This window comes from Lampetra fluviatilis, chromosome 2 (genome assembly GCF_964198595.1).
Source record: "Lampetra fluviatilis chromosome 2, kcLamFluv1.1, whole genome shotgun sequence".
Classification (NCBI taxonomy): domain Eukaryota; kingdom Metazoa; phylum Chordata; class Hyperoartia; order Petromyzontiformes; family Petromyzontidae; genus Lampetra; species Lampetra fluviatilis.
In genome coordinates this window covers 17,306,531-17,325,128 of record NC_136276.1, presented here as the reverse complement: position 1 = coordinate 17,325,128, position 18,598 = coordinate 17,306,531, and positions in this window count along the sequence as shown.

Genomic DNA, 18,598 nt, shown 5'->3' with positions numbered 1-18,598 from the left:
TGCTACTTACGCCGTTACACATAGAACAACTGCTGGTGACTTCCCACGAAACAGTTATCTTGATTTCCTTGACACCAGATGGAGGACAATTAATCAAAACAATTATTATTTATAATACCAGGCAAGGCCCACTGAGCTATATAGCTCTTTTTCAGAAGCGACCTCGCCACAAACGATGGCTCAATGAAGTGGCTTGTCATGTGGAAATGTATAGCAGCCAAACACTCTAAACTCATGCTTCTAAATCTGGAGGAAAAACTGGCAAGACCTGGATAAAAATCTACGTGACCACAGGGAGAGAAACATGCAAACCCCCTCCTGTTTACCAGGCAAGGTAGTTAACATCTCTCCACCGTGACAATGCTCAGGTAAGTCAGCCTCCAATTTTGGCGTTGAATGCACATTTTTCCCAATGTTAGTCAAGTACTCTAACCACTGCGCCTACCAGGTTGGATTTTTCTGCCACTCTTCGTATGGTTCCAGGAATGGTGGAGTCCAGATGACGCGCTGCTAACCACGATTGTGGTTTGAGCGGACGTGATGCCACCATTCTGCCCAGACATTGATATGATAGCCATGAATCCTTGATTAATTGCAGTGTTTATCGTATATCTGCAACAAATTATACCTGATAGATGTGTCCAATCCCCTAACGGGTCAGGCGATAACCTCTTTTCGTCGCAATATGGAAGGCAGATGATTTTGATTCATGGCGTCACCAGTGCCCATGCAGTCTGGCACTGTTTGAGCATGACGCTGAACAATGCGATGCACTTTTAAGTGTCTCACGTTTGTAAAGTCCGCGTCTGCACTCCCGCGGGGACCGTTGCTCAGGGGTGGGGGGGGACTCATTCGTCAGCGTGCTGTCTTCTGTAAGCGCAACACTCTTGTTACAAGTCTCTTTCTGGATTAAATAAATGCTACCCACGCGGTGCGCGCGCGTGTTAATCGTTCGCCCAATCAGCTCGCATTACAAGCAGGTGAGCCGATTATTTAAAAATAAATTTGGGCATCACGCAAACATTTGCCGGTGGTCTCACCCGGCCAATGATCCACCCGCGCGGTTGGTTAAACAAGTACAACTTGGTGGGAAATGATAAGCATTTGTATTCGAGAGAGAGGCTGGCCCCCCACCATGGTAATGTGGAGTTACCATCACGTCGCTCAAGGTCAGCAAGAAAGGTGAGTGTACTATCGTTTCAAGAGTCACATTTTTATTCAGGTTATTGTTTTACTCACCAAACTTCTGCCGTTTTTATTTAAATATAAACTTGTATCATATTCTTGTGATCGGCAAGTATGGCACATTGCATTTACTTTAGTGTTTCATGTGGTTGGAAATACTCTTTCTCGTGATACCGGTTTTAGTGACCACTGATTTTACTTCAGCTCGGCACTCGTTCAGTATTCATTGCTATGCCACCTTCAACGCTTGCAGAGATCACAATCGGCCTCAAGTGTGCAAACCTTTAGCCTTCGGCAACGTTGCTGAGAGGGGCTGACAGTAGTAGCAGCTTCCGATGTGTCAACGAAAACATATTTATTTTTCACACAGAAATGCCCACGGTGTGAGTGCCAATTGGCATTCTGTACATTAACACACGATTTTAGAGGCAACACAACAACTATTGGAGAAAATTTTCATATTCATACACACACACAAATACACGTCTGGAATTGAGCAAAATAATTAATGTATTATTTAAACACATATCTGCCATTATTTTCTTACTAAAGCATAACGTTATTGTGAGAAAATATACATGACGTTTAAAGGTTCTCATTACAAAGCAAATGCAATAGTAATTGTATTTTTATTCATTATTATTTTTTGACAACCTTGTTGTTTATGAGTTTTGTTTTTGTTGCCATTTCTAAAATTGTTTCTTTTTCTTTTGGAAGTAGAATTTTCATTTGCTTGGTATGCATGTGAATTTGGCTTATTGTGTGCAGTGCGTAGCTCACAGCGTACATGGGATTTGGTTCTTATATACAACGCGCAGCTGTTGGCTTGCAGTACGCCCTACAAAATGAGAGTAGTATCACTATTGACAAATTTGATGTACGAATGTAGCATTTGAAAAGCCACCTTCTGCTCGCGCGGTGGTGGTGGTGGTGCGTGCGTGCGTCTGCCATCGTTGCGAGTCCGCATATATATTTATTTACGGGTTGCCTCTGGAGGAACAACCCAACCCAGGTGATGGTGACCCCTCACAATGCTAACACGTGTTAGCCATTCACCCAAAACAAATCGCCGTGTCGGAAACTGGCGGCAGAGCCTGCCCCGGGGGGGAGACGAGAGCATTGAAACCTGCTGTTATTTTTGCCTCTCAAAGGACAGGTTGTTGAGTGTGCATTGTTACCTTGAGATAGACTTACGGCTCATAACCAAAGCCTTCCTCTCCCCCTCTCTCCCTCCCTCGCCCCCTCCCCCCACCGCTCCCATCTTTACTGCCTCAGACTTCACAAGGCAGGAGCGTCCAGTCAGCCGTAAAACAACAGCGCGTAACCGACACGACCCCTGTAATACGATGGACTAGGGTTAAGCTGTCGCGTTTAATACTCTGCCGTAAAGCTGTGACAATGGCCGGGTGTTCTTTAAATAACCTAACAAACATCAGCGTAATGCTCTTAAAACATGATCTTGAACTTTGCACTCATTTTGTGTGTGTTCTATATTACTTTGATTGGTAAAAAGTGAATATATTTCATTTCCACGAATACAGATTCATGATCAGCCACGATCTATTCACTGTTGGATGATGCCATCAATAGAGAGACAATCGGTCTCCTGCACCACGAGGCAATTTCGTCGGCTATTTCTGTGGTTGACCTGCTCTCCGATCAGTTCCCTCATTTGGCTGCCACTCTATAATTAGTCTCGACCACCGCCCATCAACCCTTTTAGTGATGTGGCCTGGCCCCAAAGCCCAATTGCTTTTCTTAAACGTCAGCATCTTTGACTTGCGTATGTTCTGTAATACACGTGTTCCTCTTCCCGTCTCTCAGTGTAATTCCAAGCATGCACCCTCGTCATACTTTCTTGGTGCAATTTTTTCAGCTTTTGTTCCATTTTCTTTGGCAATGTTCACGTCACACAGCAGGTAATATGCACTGGATATAGACTTTCTTACTGGGGTACATTGGTATGTTGCTTTTAGTTATTAGTTCAGTTTCCCAAAAAGCACTCACTTTATCCTCCTATTTCATCTCTTTATTTGCTCACTTTGATCCCGGTCCACCTTGCTACTGCTGCCCAAGGTATGCAATACTCTAATGTGCGTGTTTCAGTTGTAATATTCATTACCACGATACAAAAAGACCACACACCATCAAAAACCTACATTTGAATTTGGGAACCAATGCATTGTTAGACGTCTTATCAATTATTTAATGGACACATTTATTATTAATTCTCATATTGAATGTGTGTTCTTGCATGGGGAATGACGTTGAAGAGTAATTACTTATTTTCATTTTACATGGATCATTTGTCAATAAGTTGGACTCCTGCTTAAATGTTGTGATCAATGTCATAATGTTAATGGTGAACTTTTTATTTAATGACCCACCTCAGTATGATCTAACGTTCATCAACGATATTGTGTTTGGTGTTCGACTCTAAATGTTTAAAACAATCGATGCACAACCATTTTTATTCCACTGCTGGATGAAGTCTTCCACCATGTTCCATTGGTCATGGTCAGGGTTCGGTAACCAAAATAACAAGAACCGTTTTTTTCGAATTCGGTACAAAAAAAAACCCTCAATAATCTAAGAGTCGCAATGCATGTGAATACGAGACAGTGATCCTTAAAAAAATAACTTCACAAACCAGTCCTTAAAGAGACGCATGCTGCTGCAGAGCCACAGGTTTTTGACCCATGATCATGGGGTTTATTTAACTATACTTCACCATGCTGGTCAGTACGGGTTGGTGAAGGGGAGGGGGGACAGTGCTCATGTTTGCTGGGGTTGGGAATCGAGCATAGGTTGCCAGGTTCATCCCACAGCACAATAACCGCTGCACCACCACTCCCCTTGTAAAAACATTATCCTCCTATAGGTATGCAGTGTACTTCGCTATTTCCAGTCTCAACACTCCTCTCAGGTTCAACTTCGAACTGTTCTACAGAAATGCGTGTGTGCACGTAGGGTTAGAGTGAGAAATAGATTTACCTTTGTTGCACATCATGACACCTTGCAAGATTCAAACCGTTCTTGAGTTGGCAAAGTGTGCCTGTGTTTAGTGTTTTCGTGCCATGCGTTTCACTCAAAGTGATTGCCCGATGGAGAGACTTGGCCCCTGCAAGAGATATGTGGAATGCCTGGGCTCAAGCCGACTAATGGGAGATTCGTCTCACCACTTTGTACCTCATTGCTTAGTTTAGCAGAAAGGCACAGGTGGTGAAGTAGCAGCCGTGGTAGGGTCCTTGCATGAGGTGGGGAGGGCGGGGTGCTGTAACCAAAGGGATGGTGCCACAATGAAATCAGGCCACATGTGGAAATCACGCAGGACTGCTGTTGCGTAAGACTGGAGGAGGTGGTGGTGGCGTCAGAATGAGGAGGCCTGCGCTCACTCGGCAGTAATTTGAGAATGGCGGTGTACCGTGGATCGCGTCGATATGTGGACACGTAGGGATGTGCGCGCGTCCGTGTGCACGCGCGCACCTGTATATACGCGCGCGCACACCTGTGCAAGAAAACGCTTCTGATGATGCGATCGCATGTAGTGAAATGAAGTAATACGATGTCACACAATGTCGGGACTAAATCCTCAGTCCCCTTCCTGGGCCACCTCTTTTTTTGACTCGTGGCCACCCAGCCCTTGACCCAACTCTCAAAATGCCTTCCTCATCTTTCACCTGTATTTGATGAGTCTTGGGCCTCTCTTTAAAGGGCTGTCATTAGTTGTACGAGGGTATAATAAGGGCATAAAAACAGATGGTTTAAAGTCATATTCTATTCTGTTTTTGCCGAAGCCCTAGACCATGCATACGGCCGTATTCTTACTGGCCGTGATATTCAGTCATGTTGGTGGCAATTCAATCGTTTTATTTCAGCAACTGATTCAAATGTAGGCCGAATGCGTGTTGGGTTTTTAGCCTATATACTTCAATGTTTGTCGTTTCAATTGTTTCTGACAAGCTATAGTGTATTAATTATCCGTTTACATTACAAGTCCGCCGTTTGCCATTGTCAATTGGTATCTGAACCTGTCCAGGGGATCTCTTCTCGGTGTCGACTAAGCCTTGAATTAAGTCCAGTGTGTGAATATCAACACTGGTGAGGCAACACGAAGGATTTCTTAACGGTATCATCCCAAACAATTGATGTAGCAAAATAGCAAATGTGTAAGGGGAGGTGTTTGTGTTTTATAAGATATGTAATTGCAAAGTCATCATTCATAATGTCTGGCACACGTACGGAGGACAGCACAGTGATTAAAAACGACTGGTAATGAAGATGTCTAAATATGTCACGTGATGTTTTTTCTTGCCACTGGTACATTTAATTCACGCGTGTATATATATCCCCTCCGACATTGGGTGTCATGTTATTTATATATAAACGGCGTTGCACATTCTTTCCATTGTGACACACGTGTGTTTGAGAAGACATTAATAGTAGCTTTAAAAATAAGGGATCTGCAGGTGTCAGCGCTCGTTAGTAATTAAATGTGTATACTCAACGGGGGGGGTGCTTCATAAACTAGAGCAAGGTTTAGCATGCGGCAGTGAGATTAATGGGTGTTTACTCTGCAGCTACGGGTGTAGTTCCTCGCAAGTCGTCCACTTAAAAAGAACACAGTGCAGCAGCCGTTTTCAGCAGTTACCACACAGCAACAAACATCAAGCGCAACAATCACCACATTCGTTAATTTCGGACAACGCGCCCCCCGTAACAACACTGGGCACACGAAGCAGTCTATTAACATGTATCAAGCACCATGTGAATTGCATAGTTGGGTTATAAATACTCAAACGTAACTGCAGGCTGGCTTCTATCGCGGCACGTGACATAGTCGGCGGTGAGGTCGTGCATCCGCTGCAAAATATTTGTTTCGTGCCACAAAATGCACGTTTTGGATTTGCTGACTCAGAGGTCTATGCGTGCCGGACGCACGTGGACGCTGACACTTCTTTTTAAGAGGTCTCCTCCACAGTTGCCTTGGTTGGCTCTTCCTTTTAAGACGTAAAGGAGACACGTGCCGCCCTGCAATTGTTTGCTCGTGCCACTGCTGGTGGAAGGGCCTTCACTGGATCGGTGTTCTTCATCGCAAGGCCCGCGGTCCACTGGCGCGACCCCTGGTGGCCTTTAGTGCGGCCCCTGACAATACACAACATGTGAAACCACCCCCAATCGTGCTGTCAATTCCAATGGTTTCAAATGTGCGGTGGCCCTTACACCGGTGTCTTATCGGCGAAAGTGCCCACCCCCCTCCCCCCCTGAAATTTAGTGAACATCACTGCCCTAGAGTGATTCTAGCGGGTGTTTGGTCTATTCTTCCACGTTGACCAGATACGTTTGAAGAGTTGGGAGTAGACACGCGTTACCCCAGCACAGGCAACCAACCTGCTAACCGACTAAACTATGGTTTATCCATGTATACTGCTGGGCGGACACAGAATTGTTTCAATTGCCGCTCCGTAACATGGAATCGATCCGGAAACTTCTGAAATGCAGGCCAAGAGTGCTAACCCATCCAGCATGGTAGCTCATCTCTTTCTTTAAATTCATGAATAAGCTTTGGTATGTAATTTAGTAAACCCTCTATGGGGCGCTAAGAACACAAACCAGACCAGTATCTGTTGTGTTTAAGAGTAACGGCCTGCAAAAGATATTAGCGGTTTCCTCTCGGCAATCTTGTACCTATGTATTTGATTCTTGGAGGCACACACACATATGCATAATCTGCCATTGTGCTTTGTTGATTCGCGGAAGACTTATTGTCATTTAACGACGCGCACGGTCATTTTGGCAAGTGGGCTTTTATTGACCCAGGAGCTGAAAGGTTTTATAAATGAAAAGGGCCAGAGAGTGTGGACAATGGCACACACTCTGGGAGCGCAGGTCACATCGGCATGGATGGGTGTCTGCGCCACGACCCCCACCCACCCCACTCCTCCTCTCGGGAGCTGTGTTGCCCCGCGGCCTATTGCTTGTGCAGCCTGGCACCCAGCGACGCATGTGCTTTCAATTTAGCAACCGTACACGCACGGAGCGCGAGGCTCCTGTTTGCTGCTCCTGAAATGAAATCCTCTTGTCAGCTCGCATTAGACCGAAACAAAGGGGTGCCCTGTGTCAGTAATCCGCTATAAACCAATTGGTGGAATGCACGGACGCAGCACGTGGCACAACGGCGCGCTGTACACTCCCTAACCTGCGCGGTCGTGTCACACGGCGGCTGTTTCTGCGCTCACTTAAGATGTTAATCTGCCTCGGGAGTTGTGCACTTACCCATTCAGAAAACGACAAAAAAAAAGACGCAATTTCAGAGAGCGGGGTTTAACAGGGCATCTTGAACAACTCGCTTGCTGAATTGTGATGCTTGTTCACATTGTTATTCTTATTCACTACCACTACATTTGGAGCCTTATAAGGGTCTGTCTTTGGTGAGGAGCTGGCTTTATGATTGACTGAAAGACAATCCCTATGGTTTAATGGTTCGTAGAATTGTAAAGTACATTTATAAAGCTTCTTCCTGTGTAAATGAGCAATTGGGTAGTTCACCATCTGGTTGCCCTGAGCAAGTGGTGGATAATTTAATTTGAAATCCATCAGAAATGTGTATACTGATTTTCATTGTTTTCTCATTTGTCATTCAATGTACATCTCAAACAGGTCTGCCTTTAAAAGAAGCACGTAAATTAGCTGGCCCAAATTCTTCTCAAGCGGTAATACAAATGTACATTGCACCTTTCTTTCTCGACCTCACCGGAATTACCGTGCCTATTTAAAAGTGCACAAGAACACAAGCGCTGCACGTCACCCCTCTGTTAAAATCCGAGCACAATTATTTGCTGCCCTATGCCAAGCCACTGTTAGCCTCCCAACGCCACGTCAGTAATGGCGGTTGACTATACTTCACCACTCCGGTCAGTGTGGATTGGTGAAGAGGGTTGGGACCCAGAACTGATTCAGATATCACTTGCTATATCAGCCATGGCCGAGAATCACTCGGGTTGCCGGGTTCATAGTGCAATGAGTCATCATCTTCATCAATCATGTTCTGTCCACTGTTGGATGACGGTCTCCCTATGCCATCGCCATTCCACACAGTCCACGATGCGACAATCCATCTTGATCCTGCACATTGCTTCATCTCGGCAGTAGTCATCTTCTCAGGCATGTTACTTCATTGGCAGCCATTCTGTCACCAGTTTCCTCAATCGGCCATCATCCTCGGTCCAGGTGTTGCTCTTTCTCTCCCTCAGTGTCACTCCACACATGCGTGTCTACATACTTCTCAGCCTGTGTTCCATTTATGTCAGCGTGCATGTTTCTGATCCATGCCTAGTGCATACCGTGAAATATTGTCAAACCTTCTTCCTCGGCCATTTCGGTGAGCTGCTTTTTTCCTTTTCAAATTCAGTTTTCCAACAGCCCTCTACACCCTGCTCAAGTTCACACCATCATTGCTCATCATTGGCATCTTGATCTTCCCCTTCATTCATCATCCGAATACATATTTTGCCGTGTTCTTCAGTCGTACCCTCCCCCCAGTTACTGTTGCCTTTTGTTCAGAAAACTTGTTGTTCGTGAATCTTGTTTTCCTCGCATTCATCTAGAGCCAAATGTTGCAGACCTCTTTGTTAAGTGTGTAGTGTGCAAAGGTCCTGCCATACACAACGGCTCACAAGTTACCAATTAATATGTAACCATAGCCGACTTGAACATTCACAAACACAAGCACACTGTAAAAACAAGTGCCGGAATCGGCACATTGTCCTAATATTTTTGAAACAAAATACAAACACATGTTACTCCGCTGCAAAATAGAACACATCATTCATGTTATATACTAACTCCAACACCCATGCCAGTGCTTGTTCATGTCATCATCATCAACAGTGGTCGATTCACAGCTGGATAAAGACCTCCGCAGGCCACCACCACCTCTCATGAGCCTGTGACGTAAAGGTCCACCTAGCAACTGCACTTTAATCTGATTTAATTGCTCCATCTCCTTGGTGGACATCGTCTAGGACGTTCCATTCCCTGGCTGCCACTATTATTATTGACCATCGGTGATCATCTCTTCGAGTGACATCTCTGCCTTATTCAAGCCACTTACGTCAAGTTTAAAAGTGAACATTTTCAAGCTGTGTATGTTCTCTAAGCAATGTATTATTCGTTGTCTGTCACTATAACTACAAACGTGCATTTCTCCATGCTTTTATTTGTACTTTTCAGTTTTCATCCTATATTTTTCAACAACGACCGTCTTTCTGAACTGTACATCACGTTAGGTAGTGCAAACTGATTATACAACTCTCTTCATCAGGCACACTGGTTACTCACTTTTTATTATCTAGTTCAGCTTTGCAAAACAACTCCAACCTACTATCACCAGTTGTACGTGCTACGAAGGGCCACTGCCCAAAACAATACCTCTATATTTTGTTCATTTAAGGCAGCGTTCATGAAAAAATATGTGTTGCAAAAGAAATCATGCTGAGATGGCCTAAAATTAGCTACCTCCTGGAAAGAAATTCTCTACATTAATTATCTTGATTCTCCTTGAAATTAGTTCTGACTTATCTTTGAATTTGTTGATCTGCAGCCTCTATCACACCAATTTTTTTTAAGACAGAGAGATCTGATAATCTGCGGTTTGTCCATTAAAATGCAACCGCTCTCGTTTCAAACGTTTTTATTTTGGCTCCTCTACGTCCACTCCTTGACTCCTTTTTGAACACAAGCGTCCATCAACTTCATGTCTTTGTGGCTGCAAACTCATGGGCATCTTTCATTCCAATTTCCGCTGCCAAATTTACCAACCATCCTTTCGTCTGTTCCTCTTGCCGACCTTTAACATGTCAGTCTCCCACTTACTGGTGTGCGGTGTGTTTTGCTCAATTTTTTATTTGGTGAATCTCTTCATACACGTGATCTATTTCTTCATCACCATGACGTTTTGTTGCCACATATATATTTGAATTATCTTCAACTTGTAGTTATTTGTCGGGTGTAATTTGGGTAACTACATCTGCACTTTTGAATCGTTAAATTAATTCCTGCAGACGAAGAAACCCACTCCTAAATAATCTTTACTTTCATGCTAGTGCAGTTTGCCACTATTCATGTATTGAGTTCTCTACTTTTATCCTCACCTCACCGAGTCCAAAGATACTCCACATGATTTCTGCCAATTCTGTCGCAGTTCAAGAAGGTTTGCTTCACCCGCCAGAGATGGTAACATCCAGACGACCTCCCTTTCGTACCCAGTGAGTCTTTTTATCATGCCAAAATGAAAAAATGATGCCATGGGGATTAGGCACAATAGTTAATGTACATCGATAATGGGGCGGGGGGGGGGTTGACCATACTTTATCACACTGGCTAGTGCGGGTTGGTGAGTTTAGCGCGCACATTATATGCGAGGAACTGCATTCATGTTACATTCTTATTCAAAGTATACATTTATGAAAAAATATATATAACAAACAAAAAAAGTGCATTCTTCCAAGTTCAACACATGCCCGCGTTTGACTGTTGCCCAAAACAAATGCCTTGGATGTCACAAATACGTGTTATCTTTCTAGCAAGGTGTAGCCTGCACTTGATACATGATTAATACAATTCATTTGTAGGGAAACAAAACCAAGGCGATGTCAACAAATTATTGCTGTGCTGCAGGGATTCGGCCTCCGGGCACGAATGCCAGAGGGGACGAGGCACTACCCTTTCAGATTGCAGCCCTTATCCCCCCTCCTCCCCCCTCCTCAACCACCGTGGACCGCTCCACTCAAATAAGATATTGACATTCATGACGGTAAATGTGTCCTGCAGCTCATTACCAAACAAACAATTAACCGTGGTTGAGAGCACTCCCAGGGCGGGAGCTTTGGCTCAATGCGGAGTGGATTTGGAGCAAGCGAGATAAAGGGACCTTCAAATGGCCAGGCCGTATCGGGGTACCGCACCGCGCATAGAAAGCACTTCTCAGAGCCGACAAGTTGCAGCGCCTTTTCTCAAAGGCGAGGCGTTTTTTAATTAGATAAGTGCAGCTTTGTGTGTGTGTCTGTGTCTGTGTGCAGCCAACAATGTACGTGCACGCAAGCGCAACGCATGCGACAATGGGGTGTCGTGTCCTTGCCTCTGCACCGTTTGTGTTGTTGTGTGTCATAGTTTAACGTAAACCGCGTTTATTTTGCGGGGCTTTAAGAGCGGAGTTAATGTATACGTGTAATTTCAGTCGTTACCAAAAGTGTTGGGGCGTGATGGGATTTATTGCGCGCGGCTGATGTTAGCCTCACGCGACTAAATGAGATATTGCCTTCGTTAGTTAGCTTGCAGTTCTTTGTGTGTTTCACTTTTTTTCAATGCAGAGCATTATTTTTGGTCACTGCATACGAAAATGTATACACTCAAAAAAGACATTTTATTGTACATTTTTTTTAAATAAGACATTTGCAGTAATATATAGTATTTTTTTTAAAATATACAGTTAGAACATATATTATCTTGCATGTAACAGGAATTCACATCGTAACACTCTCGAATTAATTTTCTTTCTACATTTCTCGATGTGACCATTGCTTTTATTCTTTATACACAGGCTTTCACAACCAACATTATTATCATCCATAATTGCCTTTTTGGGTTGTAAACTCTACTCCACCCGACACAACCAATTCATCAGTGTCACGTGAATCATACGTGTAAATGTATAGCTCCTTCCGCAGCACCACTGTTGTTGTTGTTGTTGCTGTTCTTAGAGAGCAATCCCACAACATTTAACGTTTCATTGGAGATTACATCCAGTATCCTAAGGTTAAGAGTTCAGATCTTGAGTGAAAGTATTTCTTAATTCGAGACCTTGGGTAAGGGACCTTGAAATTTCCCGGGTTTATTTAACATTTGTGCAGAATACGTTAATTTATCACCTGGCCTAGCAACTTGTTGTGCTTTTAAGGAAAGTAAATCTCCTAAATTTGAATGTAAGAGTTATTTGTAAGAATGTGTATATTTTACATACAACTGTGTTCATTATATGCACGATATATAAAGCAAGTGAAACCTGTTCCCAATATTGTTTGAGGTAAGGGAAACAAAATAACTGGCATGGTGTTTTAACATCTTAACACCTGTTTTGTTGCCAGATACAAAAACCTATTATCATTTCATTTAAAGTGTTTGTCACTTAAAAAAAGGAAAATGAATCTTGTTGCAATGGTTTATTCATATTAAAAATATATTTAAAGGTTATATTAAAATTTATTATTTTTGTAAATGTTGACCACTCGCATCAGAAAACAAGAGACAAGCAAACAGAGGAACAGAAAGCATTCTGATTGAATAAAAAACATGAATTCTTCTGACGAGGCTGTCATATATAGTAGTTGTAAAAAAAAAATAGAAATCTTTAAATAACTAGTGGTATGATATATATATATTGTTGAATGGGCCTCGGAGATTACTCTACTAGTTACAACATTCCGGGAGTCCAAATTCCTTTTTATGATTGTGCTAAGCTTGCGCTTTTAGGGGAAGTCTGAACGTAGCTAAGGAAACCATCCAAGTAAATGAGTTGTCATTTTGCCTTGACTGGTCTCTGTATGGAGTCATTGATAAGTGGATCAGAACAGTATTACATCCCACTGATACTCTTTTAACTACAGATGTAGTAGAAGTACAAGGTGGATCTGTTATGTGTGTTCTGTATGTTGATATGGCCTCTTCTAATTTCTTGTTCCACTGTTAGCTGAATTGCGTTGCCTGAAGGTCATTCTGGAAGAGGGGCAAGAGGAGTGACAGTCAAGTTTTCTGTGAAAGAACAGCAGATATAATTCTTTATTAAAATGTTACATTTTTCTGATAAAGCTCGTGAAAGTGGTTTCCAACTGAAGTGAGTGTGGGGCAGCCCTCATCTGTTCTATACAGATTGGAGCCAGTCTGTGCCCATTCTGGACATCTGTAAAAAACAGCTTCATACCTCATCAGATTCCTCCAGTCCAAATACAAATTTCTGATTCGAAAAGATTCTGAGAAATTCCGTATTCTCATGGTGGGGTCAAGTCATCCATAGGGCAACTAGTTATGACTTCCCCACAAGCCGCTAATTGTTTTATTGACCGTGGATGGATGAAGGCTGAGTTGATTGACCCCTGGGCAGGATTTGAACTTGTGACCTTCCTAATACGAGTTGTGCACTCTACCCCTGGATTTCCATTCTAGATTTCTGATCATTGCAGTTAAAATTGTAACAAATTCACATCAGGGCATTATTTACAAGATCGCAGTATAAAATACATGCACAGGTATTAAACTTAAAATTGTGTTAACACTTATATGCTATCAGTACATGTAATACATTTGGGATTATGTACATAATGGACAATTTTCATATGCACTGTGTAATTTGAAGACTCTGGCTCAATTACAGGTTGGATTTTTTTTATTGAGCAAACATCACCATGTGCATGAAACATCCATTGGCAGGACTGCAAGCTGGGCAGGAGATGGCGGTACATCAAGCAGGATACTGACCTATGTGTACAGATTTTTGTTATCATATCCAATGCATTGGATTCCTCTCTCCTCCGAAACAGCACTTCAGAGACCTTTTTGTCTCCTCTGCAGAAAAGCGTTGTACTGAGCTCCAAGCCTGAGGGCATCCACTTTGAAGCCAAGCGTCACAGGGATTAAATAAATAGCTGCAGGCCAAGGTGATCTGTGTAAAAGCACCAGGCCATGTTTATTTTTGGGGTCCGCAAAGGTGGGATAAACATTGTTTTTCCTTGCCAATTGACCCACTAATGCCCCCCAGTTCTCCACTCCATGCTTTCACGATGAAGGGTGCGCAATAGAAAAGGAGCGCTCGCTTTGCACCTGGCCTCCAAATACCCATGCAATGCTAATTCTTAACACTGCGTTTATTTTGTTTGGCCAGCAGGCTGATTGCGTGCACACGCGAGAGCCGATGCGCTGGTAAGGCTGGTGCGCTTTGCTTTCCGGTGTGCCACGTGTCACCATCAACAGCTGTTGTCAGCACTCCAAGGGGACCGGTTCGAGCGCATATGGTGCGGATTTGTGGAGCATTTTGCCACAACGTGTGCAGGTTCGTGACGCACCTTGCCTCGTGCTGGCTCTGGACCAGACTCGGCGATCTCTGGGACATTGTTAGAAGGGGCATTTTTCAGGGCCACAGCTGCTCGTGTTTTACCTTCACATTCATTAGGGGAATTTTTTTTCGGGACATTTTTTGCCACGAGAACTCATTTAGGCACACCATGCAAAACAGCAGCATTTTATGGAGCAAAAAAAACATGTAGTGCAAATCCTCACTCGCAATCTTCTCAATAAGACTGCGTGTCATTAGGAGTTACAATTTGCGTCGCTCATCAATGACTCGTCTGATCCTTCACTGCCCTCTCTGCCATCGTCCATCCACTTGCTCTCACGAAGGTTATTTGCATGCCACATCTTCGCCTGGTCCCCGCGATGCATCACAAATAAAGTTTCCTCGCACAAACAAATGAGAGCAGGCACCAAGCGGTTATTTTGGCGGGGTGACCTGGCGAATGTGACGGCTTTCTCTCCCCTGGCTCCGCTTACAGGGACACATGCCCCACCTTCTGGACTCTCAACGTCCGCTTGCCAACACGCACGATCCCTCCACCCCTCAAGCCGTGCTTGTTAATGTAATCTTCTTTGCCGCTTGCCTGTGTGATCGCTTGCCCGGGCATGTCGCTCGCTGTTTGGCTTGTAGAGGGGGTGATCGGTCGCCGCTGTTGGTATTGAGGGTTGGTGTCATAGTGGTGGACCTCTTAAAAATGCCCCATGGCAATCCTCCTGTTCTGGGCCATTCGAACGATTAAGAGTCTGGGCAACTGCCCGGGTGGCTGAGGGTAAACCTGCAGGTCGCTGTGGGGTGCTTGGTAGTTGTTGGTGGAGTGCTGTGGATTTTTGATGGGCAAAGTTGCGAATCATGTGTGGCTAAATTTGAACACACTTGGTCTTTGTCCCCAGGTTCATGGCTTCTATTCAAATTCTATTGCTGCAGTGCGAAGCAGCTACCAATCGGTTTCAAAGACAATGCATATATTATTAGTGTTTTTTTGCATTCTGACCACAAGTATTGTGGTTAATGCAGACATGATTCCTTGTCAAAAGGTTTCAGTTTGGTGGTGTAACATCTTAACACCTGTTTGTTGGCAGAAAAAAGGGGGAAACCTATTCACAGAAATAAATGATTGAAATAAATGTTTTAAGAAGTCCATAACATCCATCAACGTGTCTCTCTGCTCAAACTAAAATGCGTGATGCTCATCTCCATTTCTGGCCCTGAGACAGTGGTGCCGATTCCACATTTATATGGTGGAAAGCAAAGGATAATCACAACAAATACTTCACAGATTGGTAAACATTTCTTCAAGCCCAGAGGGATGACACGCCAAGTCAATGAACCAGGTTATGAATTGGTAACCTGTGCATCAAGTGCTTCATCAGAATTCACTGTTTGAACAGTTTGCATTTTATGCAATAAAAGCCCTATATTTCATGGCATTAACCAATTTCAAGACTTCTATTACTTTTAACGTCGATATTTCTTCTTTATTATATACTTGGTTTCCATTATATCTGACTTTTCCCATACTGGGAGATTATCCTTTCCTGTAGACATATAAAAATATAACTTCTAAGAGATAACTGAAGGAGGTGGAAGAGTGGATGCGGGTTATGTAGTAGCCTAATGGTGGACATTGTGCAGGGGAAGGAAATTGTGCAAAGTTTTTTGGCCTCGGCTCACTATGGATACTTAGTGGCAAAATGCAGCTTGCCAAATTTAATTAGTAGCCACTTGTGTAGTGCACAGCCTCAGCTCCACATGCTCATGTTGGGAAGCCATACATTATTTGACTGCAAGTTGTGGCTAGAGAGTTGCCTCGCTTGAGGTTCACACCCATGGGGCAACAAGGAGGAGTCCAAAAATGGTTGGCCGAGTGTGCTCCGAGAGGTTATGCCGAATACTTGCGAATTCGTAAACAAGTGCCACACACCCCGAATCGTTTGGAAGTGCCACTAGCAGTAACTTTAAAACATGCTTTGCCAACCACTGTGTTCATGTCCTTGCCAGTATCGAATGAGGATTTACAAATGTATTCTCCAACACGCCATGATTTGTGGCCGGGTGGCTCGGACGGTCCATAATGCCCATGTTGAAATCACACAGCCAGGATTTGTGTCCTGGGTATAAACCGACCTGAGATAACTCTGGGTTCGAGTGCAGTCATCGCTTTCTGCACATTACATCAAAGTGTATCTTTCCACAACATTTAGTCAAGCCCAAAGCTGCATGTTAATTATGTTGATGGACATAACGTTATTCAATAATGTACCTGCACAGTTGAAGGTGGCACTTTTGTTGAAGGTCGATTCTTGAAAGCTCTTTTCTCATTTTGTCACTTCTGCGTCATGGACTATTTGCTGTCATACGGAGAGCAATACGAACAACATCATTTGTCTACGGACATTCATGGCACAATTGAGATATAAGTTGATTTGCATTGGGCCCTCGTTTGACAGCCCTGAGGCAGTGGTGAAAATTGCACATCGAGTCAGTGCATAAACACCATCATAATTTGGGTATTGTGAGAACCTGACAATAGAAAGCACTACAATCATTATCTAATTATTTACCTTTCATTGTCACTTTGTAGTAAATGCTCTTTTTTATGTTTAGTTCATAAAAAAAGATGAAAGATTTGTTAATGCTTCGTGTTGGCCATCACACATTGGGTCTCGTATGTTAAAGTTTGGTCTCTTATAGATTAAGTTAGCTTATGGTTTGTGTACTTTTCAGTTTTACAAATGTTGTTGTTCTGCACAGTTTGGTATTTACGTGTGTACATGTTTGTACCGGTTTTTCGAGTGATCCTATTTATTCTGTATCAATGTTTCTCTATTTATTCTTCATGGTGCAGTGTTGATGTGAATAAGTATTTTATCATGCAAGTGATACTTTTTCAGGTATTTTGTGTTTGCCAGTAAGGTATATGGAATATTAATGTTAGTGCATAGGATGCAGCTGCAAATGCTAAAGGCTAGTTTAGCTATTTAAATATATAATGGAGGTACAGAGACAAACAATTTGCATATTCACATATAAAAAATGTGCCATTTTATGAAGCTTTATCTTAAAATCCTTTAATGAGCCTAATTAATTGAGTTTCAAATTGTTAGAATTCCTAACGCGCAGTCTTTGCCTAAAAGTTTCGAAGCAATGTTATTCAGATGGTGCAAAGAGTACATTTTTACGTGCTTCATATTCAGTTTTTAGTAAACACTCTGAGTCAATGGCAAGGCTCATCAGCCGCATCCCCATCCCACGAAACTCTTTCTCCCTTTCCCTCTGAACGGGCGGCGTGGACAGACCGGCCGAAACCCAGGGACGCCCCATTACCCGCGTGCCGATCCCTCCCGCCACACCGCATATGCTGGCTTTGACGGGCGCCAACTTCGTGCTGTGCACACGCGCCGCTCCGCTCTGCCCCCTCCGCCAGCAGCCCACTCCCGCCCAATCCCATCTGTCATTTTGTCATCCGTCTTGTGTGTCAATCCCCTCCCGTGCGCAGCGCTGCCAACGCATGTGCGTGAGGGCGCACGTGTGCACGCTCGCTCACCCACGCGTGCCCTGGGGCAAGTGTGTACGTATAATGTCGAGAGACGTGCAGCTTTAATATGTAAAATGGTCAATTCCTTTATTACTACACCTATAGGTCAACGGTGAAGTTTGCATGCTCACGTGGGTGTGGGGAAAGTTAATCTCTAATGGTGGAAATTCCACCCTTCAATGGCAAGAGCTAAGTTTGTGTTAGTCACCATGGCCATCATCATCAGCCATGGTCTCTCCACTGCCGAGTTCATACCTCCCCACATTGTCACCATCCCTCATGGTCTTTGGCTGCCACGAACCATCTCGCTACAATGCACGAGATAAAGTAATCACTCTCTCTCTCCACACGGTCGTCATCCTCTCGGGCATGTTCCTTCCTTTGGCTGCCATTTTGTCACCAATCTCTTCCATTCGCCAACGGTCCTTCTCGCGCTGGGCTCTGCTCAAACCCCGCTCTAGTTCATCTCGGTGGGTATGATTGAAGTTCGTTTTGAAATTTGATTCCATTGAAACCACTGTGATTCGTGATCTTTTTTTTTCAAAGGAGGCCTTGAGTGCGTTTACTGTAATGCCATGGAGAGAGTCGTACATTTTTTAATATTTAGCTTCGGGTGATTTCCATCATTGAGATTTGGGTTATGGCACGAGCACACAATAGCCTACTCTTGTGAATGATGTCACAAGGCCTTCATTGTTCACTTTACAGCAAACAGTGCACTTTGATAATTCTCCCCAAAAATGTCGAAGTCGCAG